This window comes from Bos indicus, chromosome 13, assembly GCF_029378745.1.
Source record: "Bos indicus isolate NIAB-ARS_2022 breed Sahiwal x Tharparkar chromosome 13, NIAB-ARS_B.indTharparkar_mat_pri_1.0, whole genome shotgun sequence".
Classification (NCBI taxonomy): domain Eukaryota; kingdom Metazoa; phylum Chordata; class Mammalia; order Artiodactyla; family Bovidae; genus Bos; species Bos indicus.
This window is the reverse complement of record NC_091772.1, coordinates 24,213,130-24,232,650: the sequence shown is the minus strand read 5'-3', so window position 1 is coordinate 24,232,650 and position 19,521 is coordinate 24,213,130. Positions and strand designations below refer to the sequence as shown.

The window sequence follows — 19,521 nt, the reverse complement described above, 5'->3', positions numbered from 1 at the left end:
AGCGCGGCCGGTTGTGAATTGAATGGAGTCAAACGCGGCGCCCGCTCGTACCTGAGCCGCGAGCTATTAGTGTCAGGCGCGCCCGGGCGCCGGGCAGGGAAGCGCGCGGCCAGGCCGCCCGCGCTGAATGCGACAAGCTGCGGCGCGGCCGCTCCATGGGAATGTCGCCACTTGTGCCGCTCGCGGTCGGGAGGGGGTGCGCCGCCCTTTCAGAGACAGACACAATTAGGCAAAATGCTCAATGAACATTATAAATGATGTGCGATCGCTCTGCAGATTGCCTGGCAAATCAAATTATATGGTCGCTCGCGGGCGATTTCCATGTGCTTTAAAAACTTAAACAGGTATTCGCTGATTAAAAAAAAAAAAAAGCCGACTCAGGGATTCCGGAAAATACGACTGAAAGCCTCGGTGTTGAATATTCACACGTCCCCTTTGTTAGAGATTGACTTCACAATGGGCTTGGGGAGGGGGCGCGTTTGCATGAGACACATTTTTTACTGTCTTACATACTGCAGAGGACGGCACCAGAAGTTCGCATTTATTACAACTCACAATTACAGTGGGACCCTCTTTTTCTTTTAAGACTAAAATTCTTATAATGAATGGCTTGAAAGCTACAGTCATTCTAATCAGATGGGCAAAACATTCTAATCAGATGGAAGCAGGCCCGGTGCGCTTTGGGGAGGGGTGGAGAGAGACCCGCGCTTCTGCCTGGCAATGAGTGCTAACACAGGAGGGAGCTGGCTGGGGGAAGCCGGGGCTCCGCGCTCCACACAGCCCAGACTCTGGGCCTGGGGCGCAGCCGGAGGCTCCCCGGCTGCCCACAGGCCTCCCCAACGCCGGCTGCGCTCCGGGAGGAACAGCGCGCCGAGTTAGCACAAGCGAGCAGCGCCCTGCGCACTGCGCCCAGGGCGGCTTCGGCAACAGCACTGGCTTCGGGGGCACCACGGGCACCCTGGGCACCCTCGCTTCGCCCCAGCTTGGCCCTGCGCTCTGCGGCTGGCGACTCTGGAGAAGGGGCAGCTGGAGGCGCCCAGATTGCTCGGACCCCCGCCGAGGCCGGGAGCTGCGCCTCAGGCGAGGGGCTGTCACCGAGGAAGAGCACAGTCGATTTTAGCTTCTGAAAAAGGGAGCAAGGAAGCGGCAGCAATCCGCTGCCTCACGTCGCTGCCGACCTCCATCTCATTTTCGATTTTCTACTCTTTTGGTTTTCAGATAATTGGGCCAGAGGGAGGGGTGCACAACCTGGATCCTGGGGACAATTGGCAGATATATATCCATGTATCTTGCTGAGGAAGGACCAGCAGAAAGGAAGACTGGAAATCTGACTATTGGGGTTGGCTTTTGTCACTTATTCACTGTGTTCTCTTGGGGAAGTAGCTTAATCTCGGGGTTAGCTTCTTTATCTGTGAGATGGGAATAGTATTAGCAACGAGTGATGTTTGCCTTCGAGGATTTTTATTACTTAGTTGGGAAGAACAATCTTTATGGTAGGTTGTTATTGTTTGTTAGCCTTAAAGTCAGAACCTATACACAAACTCCAAGATAAAATTTCTCACAGACACGAATCTCGGAGTGCTGGGCGCGAGGCGGAGGGCTTCTCACCCATCTCCCCTCCCTGTCCCGGCAGAGAAGACTCGCCTAGTTGGGACAGGAGGCCAAGAATGCTTTCCCCAACTGCTTCTACGTGAGAAGAGGTGCTGGGAGTGACAGGAGAATTTAACCAACATACAGCCCACCTGACAGCGTTTGTGTGAGTGTGTGTGCGCGCGCATAGGCGCGCGCCTGTGTTCAGAAGGATTAGATCTCCAATAAATTGACCATTTTCATCTATCACTATCGAAAGCTTTTCAGCTGGTAGCAGTGACTACTCCATGAACAGCAACTTATGAAGCTCATTTCAAGAGTTAAGATGGCATGTTTCATTGAGAAAGGGCATTTCTTTATTGCAGTTCTGGGGCGTGAGAGTTCTGCAATGGGGAAAGTTGGGGGATCCCGAAAGAGCCAGGTGCGCTGGCCTTGGTGCTGAAGGTAGCGGCCAGGCCTCTGGAGGCAAAGTCCCTCAGATCAAGGGCCATTGTTAGGGGCTGCTCTAAGAAACGTGATCACACCCTCTTACTACCTCCTGCCTAGAGTGTGAGCTTGTTTCGTGTGTGTGTGTGTGTGTGTGTGTGTGTGTTTAAAATGGGAACCGCATGCTAACGCGCAGTGCCTGGAATATAAACAAGCACTCAATACATTTTAGTTACTAAATTTCAGTTAATACTTGGACACCTTTCTCTTATCCCCTTCCATGAGTTACTTGTTAAATTCAATGTGGGAAACTTTTTACTAAGTAATAGTCTTAGGATATCTTAAAAGTACCTGAATTTTTTTTCTAGCTTTCTGTCCATTGGATTTAAATATTATTTTGGGAGAGTTTGGATAGAGAGCACCATTTATCAAAGCCAAGAGTTGTTCACCTCATGTTCTACTTTTGAATGGTAATTTGGTTCTGTACTATCTCTGGGTGCAGAATATGGTGATTCTATCTCAAGAAAAGAGATGATGACTGGGGCAGAGAGTTGTTAGAAAGGTACATGTGGTTTTAATTAGTGATTTTTTTCTGAGGTCTCTGAGAAAACAGTTTGTACTGAGTTACACTGATGATTAAGGCTTCATGCATGTCATTTGTGGGGAATATTTCCCTTGGGCTAAAACATGGTCAGAAAACTAAGAACCAATATTTTTGTTCACTTTTCTGTCACAGGATCAACCATTAAAAATCAACTTGCTCATTCAAAATAGATATCAGGTGGAATGTGCACATATGTGTATTTTAGTAAGATAAGAAAATAAATAAATGTGAATATTTGGGTTGAAAGCAGGAAAAATAAGATGTATCTGGGATTAAGTTCTGTATACTTGCTATGGGTGGTCTCAAGTTCTGGCTTCCAATTTCCTAGCAGTCAATACAAAGAGGGAACACAATAAATCCTATGATTCACCAAAAAAACAGCTATTTAAGTTACTGATGCCTGAGAGAATTTCTTCCATGTGTCCCCATAAAATGATGATGCCATGAACATTGACCTCAACAATGTCCCTAAAACAGATAGATTTGGGCTGTGAAGACTGGCTCCTATTTTTGCTGTTCATTGTAGCCCTGCACTATTCTCTTTGTCTGATTAAGGATAAAAGTGCTGAGAAAGGAACCCAGCAAATGTCATGCTTACCCACATTTTTAAAGGGATACTGAAATCTGAGTGTTGAAGACAAACCGTCAGGGACTCCTTACAGTACAGTTGTTGAAGCTTCTGAAAAATTTGCAAGAATGCTCTGGGTGCCCAGCCTGGGATCTAAGGGAAGATCAATGGCATGGCTGCCTTGGAGAAGGCGTGTTTGTGCTGGAGCCCTTGTAGCATCTCTGGGCTCCAGCTTTAGTGCTGATAAAAATCATCTGTTTAAACTTCACATTCCTAGGCCCCTAACATTCTGATTTAGTAGGTCTGGAGCCTCAAACATACATCAGATCTGAGACTACCCAGACCTACTTAAAAAAAAAAATATATATATATATGTATTTACAATCACTCTAGGTATGCAATGAGATCACCAACATCATTTCCATTTCCTCTGGGACAGAGTTAAACCACAGTTCCCAGCCTCTTCCACAGCTGTGTGAGACGGGGTAACTGAGTCCTAACCAATAGAATGTCAGCAAAATGATGTAGATCCCTTCTAGCGCTGGCCCCTAAAACCACTTTTCCCCACTTTGGCCATACCACATGGCTTGTGGGATCTTAATTCCCTGACCAGGGATTGAACTCCTGCCCATGGCAGTGAAAGCATGGAGTCCTAACCATTGGCTGGCCAGGGAAGTCCCTTAATACCACACTTGACTCCTCTAAGTTGGTTTTTCCCCTGTTTTGTTATCTGCAGAGCATCTGGCAAAGGACTCTGTGGCCCTGGATGACTGCAGAGACATTAGGTGGAGAGAACTTCAGCCACTGGATGGGAAGACCATCCTTTACAAGTTGCTAAAGACCCCTGGACTATGAAATGAGCAATGACTAGATCTTCATGCTGTTAAGCTACTGAGACGTGGGGACTGTTTATTACAGCTTCTAGCTTTACTGGCCCTAATACACCAAGTTGATTCTAAAAAGGTCCCATAACCATATTCAGTGAAGCGCTACCTTAGACAAAACTATGGGTAAGAAACTCATTCAGCCTTCGGATGACCATTCATTGAAAGTGAAACTGTAGTCACTCAGTCATATCTGACTCTTTGCCACCCCATGGAAAGTGGCCCACCAGGCTCCTCTGTCCATGGAATTCTCCAGCCAAGAATACTGGAGTGGGTAGGCATTCCCTTCTTCAGGGGATCTTCCTGACCCAGGGATCAAACCTGGGTCTCCCATACTGAAGGCATATTCTTTACCATCTGAGTCACCAGGGAATTCATTAGCTTGTAAGAATAACTCAGAGATAAAGGCTCCCAGATGTAGTCCAGGCGAATGCAAGAATGGGGAGAAGTTTCTCTCTGTGTGTGCCAAGTCACTTTAGTTGTATCTGACTCTTTGAGAACCTATGGACTACAGCCTGCCAGGCTCCCCTGTCCATGGGATTCTCTAGGCAAGAATACTGGAGTGGGTTGCAATGCCCTTCTCCTGGGAATCTTCCTGACCCAGGGATTGAACCTGTGTCTCTTATGTCTCCTGTATTAGCAGGCGGGTTCTTTACCACTAGTGCCAACTGGGAAGCCCATATACTTGGAAGTCATGACTGCTATGTTTTCTGAATATTTCCCTCTTCTTTCTCTCTTGTCCTTGATCCTGTAACCACTGAGGGAGAAAGATGGGTCTTAGGAAAAAGGGAAGAAGAAGCACTCACGTATGAAGACAGACTACCCCACATATGGGGGCAGACACTGTATTTAATACTTTCCATGCATCATCTCATTTATGCTCACACATATTCCTTCACATCTGACATTCATATTCTCATTTTACATTGAAGACTCTGAGGCTTTGTTGGAATGATTGCTCTAAGCATTTGGAAACTTACAGGTGAGCTTATAGCTCTGCTCTTTTAAGGAATCTTGCTTGGTGCTAGAAGTAACCCTGAGCTGTGCATCTTCTCAATGGGAAGATAAAGGGGTGTAAACTAATGTTTAGTGGCATCCGTGGACTCAACCAGCAGTTTGGGGAGATAAACAGATTAACTGACCTGGTTCTGGGAGGAGCTATTCCAAAGGGACCCAAGATGAACCTCTTTGGACTTGATAACCTCCTTGAACTCTGATCCCGGGAAAGGGACATGTTTTGCATAAAGAGCCTTAGAAAGGCACTATTTTGGGCTCTTGAAAAATCCATCTCTAGGGATCAGTTCTAATGAGGCAGTTTGAAATAGGCAAAAGGCTGTAAATGAAAAGCTCTGCCATGACACTGCCTATGGATAGAAAAAGAGGAAATAACCTAAATATTGTTCAAGTCGATATGCCACTTACTGATGCACCACTAATTGAAATATGTGGTCATTAAAATAATTACAGGGAGAGTTTGTAAGAACTTTGAAAATGCTTACAGGATAATGTGAAGTGAAAGATATTGATATACAGGTTTGAATAAATCTGACTACCATGAAAAATAAAACATCAAAAACTAGTCATGGAGAAAAGATAGGAAAGAAATATACCAAGATATTAACAGTATTTGTCTTTAGGAGAAAGAATTTAGAGGTGATCTCCCCCCCATCCCCAACCCTTATCTGATGTTTTTCAAATGTTCTTTTAAGCTCTTAAATATGTTTTCTAATGGAAATTCATAAAAAAAGAAAATTTCAGGGAATTCTCTGGTAGTCCAGTGGTTAAGACTCTGTGCTGCCAAATCAAGGGGCATGAGTTCAATCCCTGGTCGGGGAACTCAGATCCCACACGGTGTGTGGTACAGCCAAAACATTAAAAAGAAAACTTCAAGTGCAAGGAATTTGTTTTTAAGGAAATAGTTAGGAATTAACACTTCAAACTTTTCATCTTAGAAGTGTGAAACACAGCACACAGACAGTAAAATGTGTAAACTATGCAACTCAAGAATTTACCAGACAAGCACCCCGGTAGTGAACACCAGGGTGAAGAAACAGAGTATGGCTTGTCCCCCAGAAGCCCCCTCACGTCCCCTCCCCCAACCAACCCCTTTCTGGCCCCTAGGAGCAATGCATTCTAAACTTCTCTGGGAACCTCTTTCCCTTCTTTAGAATTTTGTCTCTAAGTCCGAATCCACAAGCGCTCTGATTTCATCTGTTTTTTGGATGTCATGTAAATGGAATCAGACAACCTTCCTCCCTGTCTGCTTTCTTTTCTCCAACACTCTGAGCAAGTGCATCATCCATGGTGCTGTGTTCACTGCTGTGTAGTATCGAATTGCATTCATGTGAATACACCCACCTTTCTGTAGCATTCTGCTATAGGTGGTTCCAGTGTGCACCGCTGTGAGTGATGCTATGAGCCCTCTTGAACAAGTCCCTTAGTGCACACCTGCAGACACTTCTTTGACTATAGACCTAGAAATGGAACTTCTGGGTCATGGAGTATGTGTGTCTTTCACTTCAGGAGATAACTCCAAACTATTTTTCACAGTGGTTCTGACAGTTTATACTTCTGGGAGCAGGAGGCATGTACTTGAATTCTTTTTGAAGTGGGAGCATATGGTTCATAAAAGGAGATTCAAGGAATTGGTTTTCAGCCCCTTCCTTTCCAGGGACAGAGTGGGGAAAGTTTTTGTATCAGATTATAGGGTCTCCAAGGCTCACCATGGGGGCCACCACCTCTGTATGTTGGCTGACCAACATCTAAGCTGACCTCAGAGTAAATCTGCCAACACAGTGAAAGCAATTCTCCACCCAGAGGACTCAAAGACAGTCAGAAATAACACTGGGGTGAAAAGACTTAGATGCTGAAGAAAGAGTAAAACTCTAGATCTAAATGTATCTCATAGATGAAATCTTTTTCAATAGTTCTCAATCTGTGGCCTTTAGGAGGCCATAGAGGTGATAACGGGTTCATTGAGTATTATTTTCAATATGAAATAAAAGCTTAGAGAAACCAACCATTTACTGAGGATTGAAAAGGGTAGGATTTCTAAAGCTTTCCAGCTTGACTCTTGCCTGGAATTATTAATAGATGAATTCATAGTGAGAATCTGGTTAATTCATTCTCATTAGGAGCTTTGGCTGAAAGTCAGATATATCTCTGATGAATAAAAATAGAAAAATTTGCTAAACATTAACATATGCATAATTTCTCTCCTCCTCCCCCCGCCCCTGCCTTTTTGGGCTGTGTAGCATGTGGGATCCTAGTTCCCTGACCAGGGATGGAATCCTTGCCCCCTGCAGTGGAAGTGGGGAATCTTAACTACTGGACTGCCAGGGAAATCCCCATGCATAATCCCTTAAGCCTTGGGCCCATGAGGTCCATGATGATGACAGAGGTTGGGAAGCATGGAAGGGTTTATCAGGCAGAACATGGGAGCTCTTGGCAACCCCCAAACACGCCCACAACTGCTGGCTCCAATAACTCCTTCTTGGTCATTCTTACTTGCTTGGGCAGGATCTCCCAGGGGTTCCCTCGTGTGATGATGATTTTTAACTATACTTGGGGGACACAGGGTCTTAGTCTTAGACTGGCCTGTTCCATCAAAGTGCAGTAAAAATCACGGAAATGGTACCTCTGTAGGAAATACACCTTGGGAGACAGAATGGATGTCACCAGATGATGAGTGGAAAGACTGTATTCATTTTCTGTGGCTGTCATTCAGATGACTGCAAACTTGGTGGCTTCCAACAGTGCAAATGTATTGTCTTACAGCCTGTAGGTCCAGCCTGACACAGGTCTCACTGAACTAAATGAAGATGTCAGCAAGGCTACATCTCTTTTGGAGGCTGGTGAGGGCTGGGGAGTGGGTGATGGGGGAGGAATCTGTTTTCTTGCCTTTTCTGGCTTCTGGAGGCTCCCACATTCCTTGGCTTGTTGCTCATCTTTCCAGTGACATAGCATGCCTCTAACCAATTTTCCCCCTTGTGACACCTTCTTTTGCATCCTTTCCCCACTTTTAAGAAACCCGTGGTCACATGAGTCCCTCTAGCATTCTCTGGGGCCATCTCTCTGTCTTTCAGCCAGCTGATTATCAGCTCTAATTCCATCTGCCACCTTAGCTGCCCCTGGATGTGGAACTTACCACAGTCACATGTTGCAGGAACCAGGGTATAGCTATTCTCAGCGTGCTGTTATTCTGCTTACTGCAGACCATTCTTTACACAGGCTTGATTAACGAGGGGCGGGTCTCCAACAGGGAGAAGCCCTGGGCAGAGGCGGGGAAAGTATAAAAACAACTGCCTCCCTGCTTGTTCCTGATCAGGCAGAGGTGCAAAAAGGCGAGCGAGTCCCGTAAATGACCTGACTGTGCACTGCGGTCCTGGAAAGGACATCCTTGGGTTAACTGAATTACCTATCGACTCCCCAGGTGTTTTCAGGCCACTGCTTGACTTGTTGCTGAGACACGGATGTGCTGGGTAGTGGTATATTTGAGCCCTCTCCTCTTGCATCTCAGGAGACATATTGTCTGGAATGTTTCCGGGTAATAGAGGGACTGTGTGTGTGTGTGTGTGTGTGTGTGTGTTAGTCACTCAGTCACGTCTGACTCCTTGCAACCCTATGGACTGGCTCCCCACCAGGCTCCTCGTCCCTGGAATTTTCCAGGCAAGAGTACTGGAGGGGGTAGCCATTCTCTTCTCCAGAGAATCTTCCAAACCCAGGCATGGAACCCAGGTCTCCTGCATTGCAGGCAGGCTCTTTACCATCTGAACCACCAGAGAAGTCCAGAAATACCAGGTGGAGGGACTAAAAATACTATATATCAATGTGGTCATAACAGCTACAGTGAAACTGCTATGTGCCAGACGTCAGCCATAAGTCCTTCATAGGCTCTGTCTTAATCTTTGCAAAAGTAGGCATCATCTATTATTACACAGATTTACAGATGAGGAAAACAGGCAGGTAGCCCACCCCATTGGCCCTCACTCTCCTGCAGGCAGGACCACATCCGGGTCTTTTCTGGAGAATGCTTGCCTCTCTGAACCAGGAAGCTTTGGGGTTGCGCTTTCTCAGCTTTTGCTAAGCCTCACAGAGCGCACTTGGCTGGCTGCACGTTCTTCCTGCCAGCCTGGCAAATGGAAGCAAGAAGTCGTTACATTTCTAATTGAGCGGATTTAAAAAAATGCCAGTTCCCAGGAACGGATGGCAGACTGGCCCTAGGTGCCACCTGGCCCCTTTGAGGCCGCAGCGAGGCTGAGAGGGGCGGGGGTTGGGGGTGGCCAAGGGATTTAGGTCTCCTTTGTCCCCAAACTCTCTTGTTTGGGTGGGGCGGCATCTGTTGTGAGGGATGGCTGTCCTGTAATGAGGCTTGTGGCACGGCCGTTTCTGCTCCCTGGCCTCGTTGGCATGGGACCAGCCTTTCCAGGATGGGTGTGAGCCTGGTGCCCTCTTTTTGGAGGAGGAAGGGCAGAGCTCTGGAGACTGGCTTTGCAGACCTTCATTCTGACGCTTCTTTTTACTACTGTGGTTCTCCCTGGTCTCTCCTGCTGGAACCCCCACATGACCAAGGACCAAGGTAAGGTGCCTGGCTTCTGCCTACCTCAGTATCTAAGCTTGTACTGTTTCCGGGTTCAAATTATTTCCTGCATGTTACTGTTCCCACTCAAGGAATTTTCTACAATGCAAATACCATCCTTATCCTTTGATATCTCTTCACTCACCCCAGTGCTGAAACAGAAGAAGCACATATATAGTTGCTCATTTATTTACTATTTATTTATTTATTCTGCTGAATTCTAGCAGAAATTAAGCTGTCTGGATTGCTGACATACATGGACATCTGGTAGAAATAACAGGTCAGCAACTTATGAGTAACATGTATAAATATAAAATGCTTTTCCTGCTTTACTGAAAAATGATTTTCCATTACTTACATTTTATCCACTGAAACAAAGAATCATGTCAAAAAATTCTTCAGCTGTTGTGTCAGTAACTCCTTTATATTTCATTAATGTGGTATGCCTTCTCCTTCTTGAAAATGAAAACAATTCAGGCAATTCTGTGTTCCTTTTGTCAGCAATCTCAGAGAGACCCCCAAACTTAGAGCAGTGATATTAAGTCCTCCCTGGGGGGCTCAAACTTTCCATTCTGTCCTCGGATCGCTTTTGGTGAGGAGTGGAGTGTTTACGAAGAAAGGGAAAGTGGATGTTATAGGAAGCTTAGGGAGTGTGAGACTGGCTTACTGATAAGGAAGCATCACTGGGAGATGTTCTTAAAGCATTATACCTATGTTTTAAAATGTTTTAAAACATTATACCATAAACAAAGATGATCGTCTTCTTGTTAGAGCTACTTGATTCCTGATCACCTCCCCCAATTTCCTTCACTGGCATCCACAGGGAGCCTGGCAAGATGGTTGCCATTGTGGACCCCTCAACCAACAGCCCTGAATGAAGGGGACCTTCCACCCAAGATCTGTGAAGCCTCTCCTCACCAGACCCAGTGATGGGAGTCACAGGCCAGCTGATACCAGTGAGTCAGGAAGCCCGAGGCCAGAGCAGGAGACTCCTCTGACACCAGAAGCCTTGGCAATAACTGCCGTTAGGATTTCCATCTTTCCCTCCCCCTCCCCCCAGTTGTGAGTTTAGAGCTGTGAGTGGGCTCTTTTCCAGAGTACTTGGGGCTCTAAAGCTCGTAACAGCCCCTGGAAGTTCTGCTGGGAGAGGACAGCCTTCACTTCAGCATGTTTAACTGTTCTGGCAGCCCCATCCTACTGTTTGCTCATAGTGATCTTAGGATATACTGCAATCCTGACTCCCCGCCCCCTTTCCCTGGTGTCTCTGTCAACACCTGTCTCCCCATCCCATACTTGTGCAGAGGGTTTTCAGAATCTGCGGGCTGGATGTTAAGGCAATAGTACATTCCATTTATTGGTGGGAACCCATCCTTCTACCTGCTTGCATTTTGCTTTGTTTGTTTTTGGCCATGTGACATGCAGGGTCTTAGTTCCCCAACCAGGGATGGAACCCATGCCCCCTGCAGTGGAAGCTTGGAGTCCTAACCACTGGACCCCAGGGAATTCCCATGATTTTTTTTTAACAGCTTTATTCAAGATTAATGAACATACCATACAAGCCCATTTAAAGTGTACAATTCTGTGGCTTTTAGAATATTTAATATACTATATACTATACTTAATATTACTATATCCATCACCAGAGTCAATTTTGAACATTTTTATAATCTCCAAAGCAACTCCACACCCCTTAACTGTCACACCTCTCCCCGGCTTCCTCATCCCTCCAGCTCTAGATAACCACTAATCTCCTTTCTGTCTCTGTACATCTGTCTGTTCTGGACATGCCATACAATCGGAATCATGCAACATGTGGTCCATGTAACTGGCTTTCTCCTCTGAGCTTAATGCTTTCAAGGTTCATCCATATTGTACATGTATCAGTCTTTTACTTCTTTTTTAAAATTTGGACCTACATTGTATAATTTATTTTTAACTTTTAAAAGTGGAATTGTAATTGGCTTACACTAGTACCTTAGTTTCAGCTGTACAACATACTGATTCACTCCGTTTTAGATTATACGCCATATAAAATTATTATAAAATATTATTCCTTTTTTCAAATAATATTCCATGATACAAATATATCACATCAGTTGATGGACATTTGGGTTATTTTCCCATTTTGGCTATTATGAATGATACTGCTGTGAACATATGTGTACAGATTTTTGTGTGGACATATTTCTCTTATGTGTACACCTAGGAGCAGACTAGGGTAATTTTATATTTATACATCTGAGGAACTGCCAGAACATTTTCCAAAGTGGCTGCACCATTTTCCGTCTTTACCAGCAGTATGGGCTTCCCTGGTGGCTCAGCGGTAAAGAATCTGCCTGCCAATGCAGGAGACCTGGGTTCAATCCCTGGGTCAGAAAGATCCTCTGGGCGGAGGAAATGGCAACCCACTCCAGTATTCGTGCCTGGGAAGTCCCATGGGGGAGGATCCTGGCTGGCTACAGTCCACAGGGTCACAAAGAGTCAGACACGACTTAGTGACTAAACAACAACCAGCAGGATATCCTCCACACCCTCTCCAACACGTGTCATTATCTGTCTGTCTGAGAATAGCCCCCGTAGTGGGTGTGCAGAGCTGTCTCATGGGTTTGATTTGCATTTCCCTGATGGCTGATGGTGTTGAGCACTTTTCATGTGCTTATTGGACATTTGTATATCTTCTTCGGAGAATTAGCTATTCCAGTAGTTTGCCAATTTTAAAAATTGGTTTAATTTTTTAATAATAATAAGGTATAATAGTTCTTTATGTACTCTAGATAGAAGTCCCTTCAGTTTAGTTCAGTCACTCAGTCATGTCAGACTCTTTGTGACCCCCATGGACTGTAGCACGCGAGGCTTCCCTGTCTATCACCAACTCCTGGAACTTGCTCAAACTCATGTCCATCGAGTCGGTGATGCCATCCAACCATCTCATCCTCTGTCGTCCCCTTCTCCTCCTGTCTTCAGTCTTTTCCAGTATCATGATCTTTTCCAACGAGTTAGTTCTTCACATCAGGTTGCCAAAGTATTGCAGCTTCAGCTTCAACATCAGTCCTTCCAGTGAACACTTAGGACCGATTTCCTTTAGGATTGACTGGTTTAATCTCCTTGCAGTCCAAGGGACTCTCAAGAGTCTTCTCCAACACCACAGTTCAAAAGCATCAATTCTTCAGTGCTCAGCCTTCCTTATGGTCCAACTCTCACATCCATACATGACTACTGGAAAAACCATAGGTTTGAGTACATGGACATTTGTTGGCAAAGTAATGTCTCTGCTTTTTAATATGATGACTAGATTAGTCATAGCTTTTCTTCCAAGGAGCAAGCATCTTAATTTCATGGCTGCAGTCACCATCTGCAGTGATTTTGGAGCCCAAGAAAATAAAGTCTATCACAGTTTCCATTGTTTCCCCATCTATTTGCCATGAAGTGATGGGACCAGATGCCATGATCTGTTTTTTTGAATGTTGAGTTTTAAGCCAACTTTTTCACTCTCCTCTTCCACTTTCAGCAAGAGGCTCTTTAGTTCTTCACTTTCTGCCATAAGGGTGGTGTCATCTGCATATCTGAGGTTATTGATATTTCTCCTGACAATCTTGATTCCAGCTTGTGCTTCATCCAGCCTGGCATTTTGCATGATGTACTCTGCATATAAGTTAAATAAATAGGGTGACAATATACAGCTTTGATGTACTCCTTTCCCAATTTTGAACCAGTCTGTTGTTCCATGTCCGGTTCTAACTGCTGCTTCTTGACCTGCATACAGATTTCTCAGGAGGTGGGTAAGGTGGTTCCATCTCTTTACAAATTTTCCACACTGTTTATAATAGCCAGGACATGGAAGCAACCTAGGTGTCCATCAGCAAATGAATGGATAAGAAAGCTGTGGTACATATACACAATGGAGTATTACTCAGCCATTAAAAAGAATACATTTGAATCTGTTCTAATGAGGTGGATGAAACTGGAGCCTATTATACAGAGTGAAGTAAGCCAGAAAGAAAAACACCAATACAGTATACTAACGCATATATATGGAATTTAGAAAGATGGTAACAATAACCCTGTATACGAGACAGCAAAAGAGACACTGATGTATAGAACAGTCTTTTGGACTCTGTGGGAAAGGGAGAGGGAGGGATGATTTGGGAGAATGGCATTGAAACATGTATAATATCATATATGAAATGAGTCACCAGTCCAGGTTTGATGCACGATACTGGATGCTTGGGGCTGGTGCGCTGGGACGACCCAGAGGTATGGTACGGGGAGGGATGAGGGAGGAGGGTTCAGGATGGGGAACACGTGTATACCTGTGGTGGATTCATGTTGATATAGGACAAAACCAATACAATATTGTAAAGTTTAAAAATAAAATAAAATATATTAAAAAAAGAATTTTCCACAGTTTGTTGTAATCCACACAGTCAAAGGCTTTAGTGTAGTCAATGAAGCAGCAGTAGGTGTTTTTCTGGAACTCTCTTGCATTTTCAGTGATCCAACAGGTGTTGACAATTTGATCTTTGGTTCCTCTGCCTTTTCTAAATCCAGCTTTAACATCTGGAAGTTCTCAGTTCATGTACTGTTGAAGCCTCACTTGGAGAATTTTGAGCATTACTTTGCTAGCGTGTGAGATGAGTGCAAGTACAATTGTGTGGTAGTTTGAACATTCTTTGGCATTGCCTTTCTTGGGGATTGGAATGGAAACTGACCTTTTCTAGTCCTGTGGCCACTGCTGAGTTTTCCAAATTTGCTGGCATATTGAGTGCAGCACTTTAACAGTATTATCTTTTAGGATTTGAAATAGCTCAACTGGAATTCCATCACCTCCACTAGCTTTGTTCATAGTGATGCTTCCTAAGGCCCACTTGACAAGTCCCTCACCAGATACATAATTTGCAAAAGTTTTCCCCTGTTCTGTATGTTTTCTTTTCATTTTCTTGATATCCTTGGAAACATGAAAGTTTTAAATTTTGATGATATCCAGCTTATTCTTCATTCATTGCTTGTGTTTTTGGTGTCATATCTAAGAACCATTTCTAAGTTTGTAAGTTAAAAAAATCTTCATCAGGGCTTCCCTGGTGGCTCAGTGGTGAGCTGCCCATGCAGGAGACTTGCGTTCAATCCCTGGTCTGGGAAGATCCCACATGCCCGCAGACTAGCTAAGCCCATGTACCTCAACTACTGACCCTGTGCTCTAGAGCTCAGGAGCTGCAACTCCTGAGCCCACGTGCCGCAACAAGAGAAGACGCTGCAATGAGAAGCCTGCGCTCCACGAGGGAGTGGCTCCTGCTCTCCACGCCTAGAGGAAAGCCCAAGCACAGTGAAGACCCAGCACAGCCAAAAATAAATAAATAAATAAAATTTTAAAACCTTCATCTATCATCCAACATATATTTTCTCTTTTCCATACTGGTGTCATCCTCTAATTTAACAAGCTGATAATGTCTATCCTTATGAAAGTGAGTAATACCCAGTCCAGTATTCTTGAGCTTCCCTGGTAGCTCAGCTGGTAAAAAATCTGCCTGTGATGCAGGAGACCTGGGTTTGATCCCTGGGTTGGGAAATTCCCTTCGACAAGGGAACAGCTACCCACTCCAGTATTCTGGCCTGGAGAATCCCATGGACTGTATAGTCCAAGGAGTCGCAGAGAGTTGGACATGACTGAGCGACTTTCACATAGTGTATAGTCAGTAAGCAGGCACACATCTGTGTAACCGCCCTCTCTCTTATTTCCAGGCAGAACTCTACGCTAATGCAATGGGGGGTCCAGGCAGTGGCAGCACCATCCTGGGGTTCAAATCCCATTCTCAGCTTATATCATTCATGACCTTGGGCAAGTTACTTAATCCTCATCAATCTGAGGTCAGTCTTCTCAACTTTAAAATGTAGGTAATAGTAGTGAACGTAAAAATGCTGGTCACTCAGTCATGTCTAACTCTTTACAACCCCATAGACTGTAGCCTGCAAGGCTCCTCTGTCCACAGGGATTCTCCAGGCAAGAATAGCCGAGTGGGTTGCCATGCCTTTCCCCAGGGGATCTTCCTGACCCAGGGATTGAAGCCAGGTCTCCTGCATTGCAGGTGGATTCTTTACCATCTGAGCCACCAGGGAAGTCCCAGGTAATTGTAGTACTTGTTACTATTTCATAGGGCATTTCTGAGGATGAAATGAGTTAATACATATCTAGTGCTTAGAGAGAGGCAGACACAGAAAAAGCCCTTGCTTGTTCCTAACTTTTCTTATTTTACACCCTGTTCATGAGAATATTATTTATTCCATAAAAACTGATTAACTCCTAATGTGCGCCTTGCACTCTGTTGGATTATGAGGCTAAATCTTTCTGGAGAAAATTAAGACAAATTTCTTTCCTCAAGACGTTAACAGTTTAATAAGGAATTCGGATTTTAAATAATCATATAATGGACTGTGAGATATAATTTTTTACAAAGTGCTTGGGATCTCAGAAGGACCCACTAGCCCCTGGCTGTGGGTTGAAAAGGTTTAAGGGTGGGTACCAAGAAGGAGGGAGGGTGTTTTAAGAATTCAGTTGAAATTCAGAGGCACTGTTTTCCCAGCAGTTCCTGGCTACAGAATGGCCAGTCATAGCCAATGCCAACAAGAGGATGTTGTTGACCTCAACGGACACTCTGCTAGGCCTAAAGCACAACAGAAGCAGAAAAGATGTATTTGTGTAGGTGGTTCTTAATGCAGATCCAGCCCCTACAGTGTTGTTGTCCAGTGGCTCAGTTGTGTCCAACTCTTTGCAACCCCATGGACTGCGCACGCCAGGCTTCTGTGTCCTTCACCATCTTCTGGAGTTTCCTCAAACTCATGTCCATTGAGTCAGTGATGCCATCCAACCATCTCATCCTCTGTCGTCCCCTTCTCCTGCCTTCAACCTTTCTCAGCAGAAGAAAAAAAAAAATCATAGTCAAATCCCCTTAAAAACAGATCCTTAAAATGTCTGTTGAAAATATATGACAAGTGATCAGCTCAATCTGGTAAATTGTTTATACTCATAAACCATTCTCCCACCCCCTACCCCACCCCCCCAGCATTCTTGAGGATTCATTCCTCACTGTGCGTCCAGTAAATGGTCTTTCTAAGGCAAGATTTCTCTAATTATTCTGCTCCCTGTTAAGAAGGCAGAGAATCTTCACATTGTTAAATACATCACCACAGCAGTATTATTTGTTTGTTTGAAGTCTGTGGGTTGCTAGGTAAGAAGATACAGAATACATATTTCTAGCGCTATAATTCTGATTTTTTTTTTTTTTTTTTAATGTCTGGGGGAGGGGGAGAGATGAGGAGGGAGGAGGTTGGCCGGCAGCTTCCCAAACTTCAATGAGTGATTCTAAAGCAGTCATTTGGCTCCCTCTGGTGGACTTTTCCAGAATTACTCATTCCCGCTACTGAAACCTTGTTACAAACAGCAAACTCCACTTGTTTGGAAAATGGAAAGATGCAATGTAACAATCTACCAACCCAAACTCTCTGTTGTATGTCAAGGGGGAATTGGCTGTCTTTAGGTCAGTCTGGCCAGAAAAAGAGCTTAACGGAAGAGATAAAATTGATTCAACTTTGCCCCATGCAACAGAGATGTAGCATTTTAGCAATATTCATATATGAGTTTTCTAGTTACCAATCCTACCTATACCCTACCACCCTAGCGTACAGCAAAAAGCCCATTCAGATTCAGTACATCTCAGGGTTTCACTACCCCTCAGCCCTCTTTAAAAAAAAAAGTGTTCAAGGGACTTGTAAAAGTGAATGACGCCCTCTATTGGCTCAGATAAGTCACATTTGTGAGATTTTTTTTTTCCCCCCTTCATTTGGAATACTCAGAATCTATACCTAAACAGAGCTGTTTCTGGGGCTTTTAGACTTCCAGGACCCCCTCCGCCCCCCTCATTAGTTGTAGGTTTCTAATTGTTTGATAAAAGGTATTTAATTATAAACAGTCAGTGAAGTTCATGCACAATTTGCGTTCTGTGCATTGTGTGTGCATTTAGCTTGTTGGTGGAGTGTCACAGGGTGGAAGATCACAGGGGTGCCTAGGCTTTCTGGGGTCCAAGGAATGCCCTCTGGAGGACAAAAGTGGGTCGCGTAAGACACTGCTCACCCCCTGGGTTTCCTTCTACCTGTGGGTCCTCTGAACTCCCTCCTTAGCCCCCAGAGCCAGGGCCATTTCCTGCCCACCTCTCTGTGATGCTGTTATTAGATGGGACCAGTTGTGCCTGGAGCCCATTGTGATGGCTGAGCCATGGGACTCCAGGGAAGGGCTGTTTGTCCTTGGTGGCGTCTCGCTGTCCAGAGACCTTGGCTTCAGTCCACTGACTCAGAGCAAACCGGAGGCTAGTTTCTCGTGTGTTCTCAGCCCCACACGCGTCTTCTCTAACCTCACCAGGGCTGCCCTCTACCCCCACCCCCATACAACTTCTAATTGCAGCAGGAGAAAGTACTGAAAACTTAAAGGAGACACACTAAGCACTTGGGCTGTTAAATATATTTTTAGCCATCAACTCTGAATTATAAAGTTGATCTCATATCCAACAGAGGAGAATGACCCAAGAGGAAGGAAGCAGGGTGAGAGAGATTTTAATTAAACAATTTATATACACACATATACATAGGTGTAATAGGATCTATGAACAAAATGTACATATATATATATATATATATATATATATATATATGTATATGGACTTCCCTGGTGGCTCAGATGGTAAAGAGTCTGTCTACAATGCCGGAGACCTGGGTTCGATCCCTGGGTCGGGAAGATTCCCTGGAGAAGGAAATGGCAACCCACTCCAGTACTCTTGCCTAGAAAATCCCATGGATGGAGGAGCCTGGTGCAGGCTACTGTCCATGGGGTCGCAAAGAGTCAGACATGACTGAGCAACTTCACTTTCACTTTTCACTGTCATGCATTGGAGAGGGAAATGGCAACCCACTCCAGTGTTCTTGCCTGGAGAATCCCAGGGACGGGGAAGCCTGGTGGGCTGCTGTCTATGGGGTCGCACAGAGTCGGACACGACTGAAGCAACTTAGCAGCAGCAGCAGCGAGACACTTTCCTAGATTTCCTCAAATAGGGATACAGGGTTGAAAAGAATCTTCAGAAATCTTGTTGGCCAGATCCTGCTAATCTTCTGGATGCCCCAGTGATCTCCCCCTTAAAGGAAAACTGTATCTATTGCTTTTTTGAAAAGTCCTTGTTGTTCACGTGAATGACAAAACCCAGCTCTTATTCCAAAAATGGAGCAGAGTAAGTAAAAGGAGTAGGAGATAGCCCCGTGCTCGTGCAGAGGAAAGACCCAGGTTCTCCACCCAACTGCTGGCAACATCCCGGGCTGGGAGTGGGCTGACTGCGCCTGCTTGGGGCATGGCCCAGGCTGACCAGGTACCCCGTCAGGTGCGCCCCAGCCTGCTCTGGGCCAGATGGTACGTCATCTGAACAAGATGTTGGGGGTCACATAGGTTGCATGTTGTCTGACAACTTGCATGTTTTAACGGTGCCCACCCTCCACCCCTGAGGATTCTCTGACAGATAGTTAGAGCTTTTGATTAGTCAGTGGCCTGAGTCACGGACCAGGCTCTCCTGTTACCCTGCCATGAGTAGAACACATGGCCTTTGCACCTCCACCACCCTGGCACCTGGGCTTGGCAACAAAAAGTTCGATAAAAACCTCAGGTTGACACCCACCAGTCGTGCCTGGAGCAAATCTGCATCCAGAAAGGGGTGACTGGGGAACCAGCAAAGGTGGCCCAGCCATCCACAGAGAACTGCGGTGTGGACTTCAGGGAGTGGAGTGTGCTGAAGGGATGGGACTTCTCGTTTACCACTTCTCGAGATTCCAGTTATCCCATTTC

The 19,521-nt window shown here is 45.1% G+C and overlaps 1 long non-coding RNA gene across 3 annotated transcripts in view; it reads left to right on the top strand.

Annotated features, from left to right (window-relative positions):
• LOC139186456 (uncharacterized) overlaps positions 1-19,521 on the top strand; it is a 331,485-nt gene that overhangs the window by 22,745 nt on the left and 289,219 nt on the right. The gene's annotated exons all lie outside the window — the stretch shown is intronic.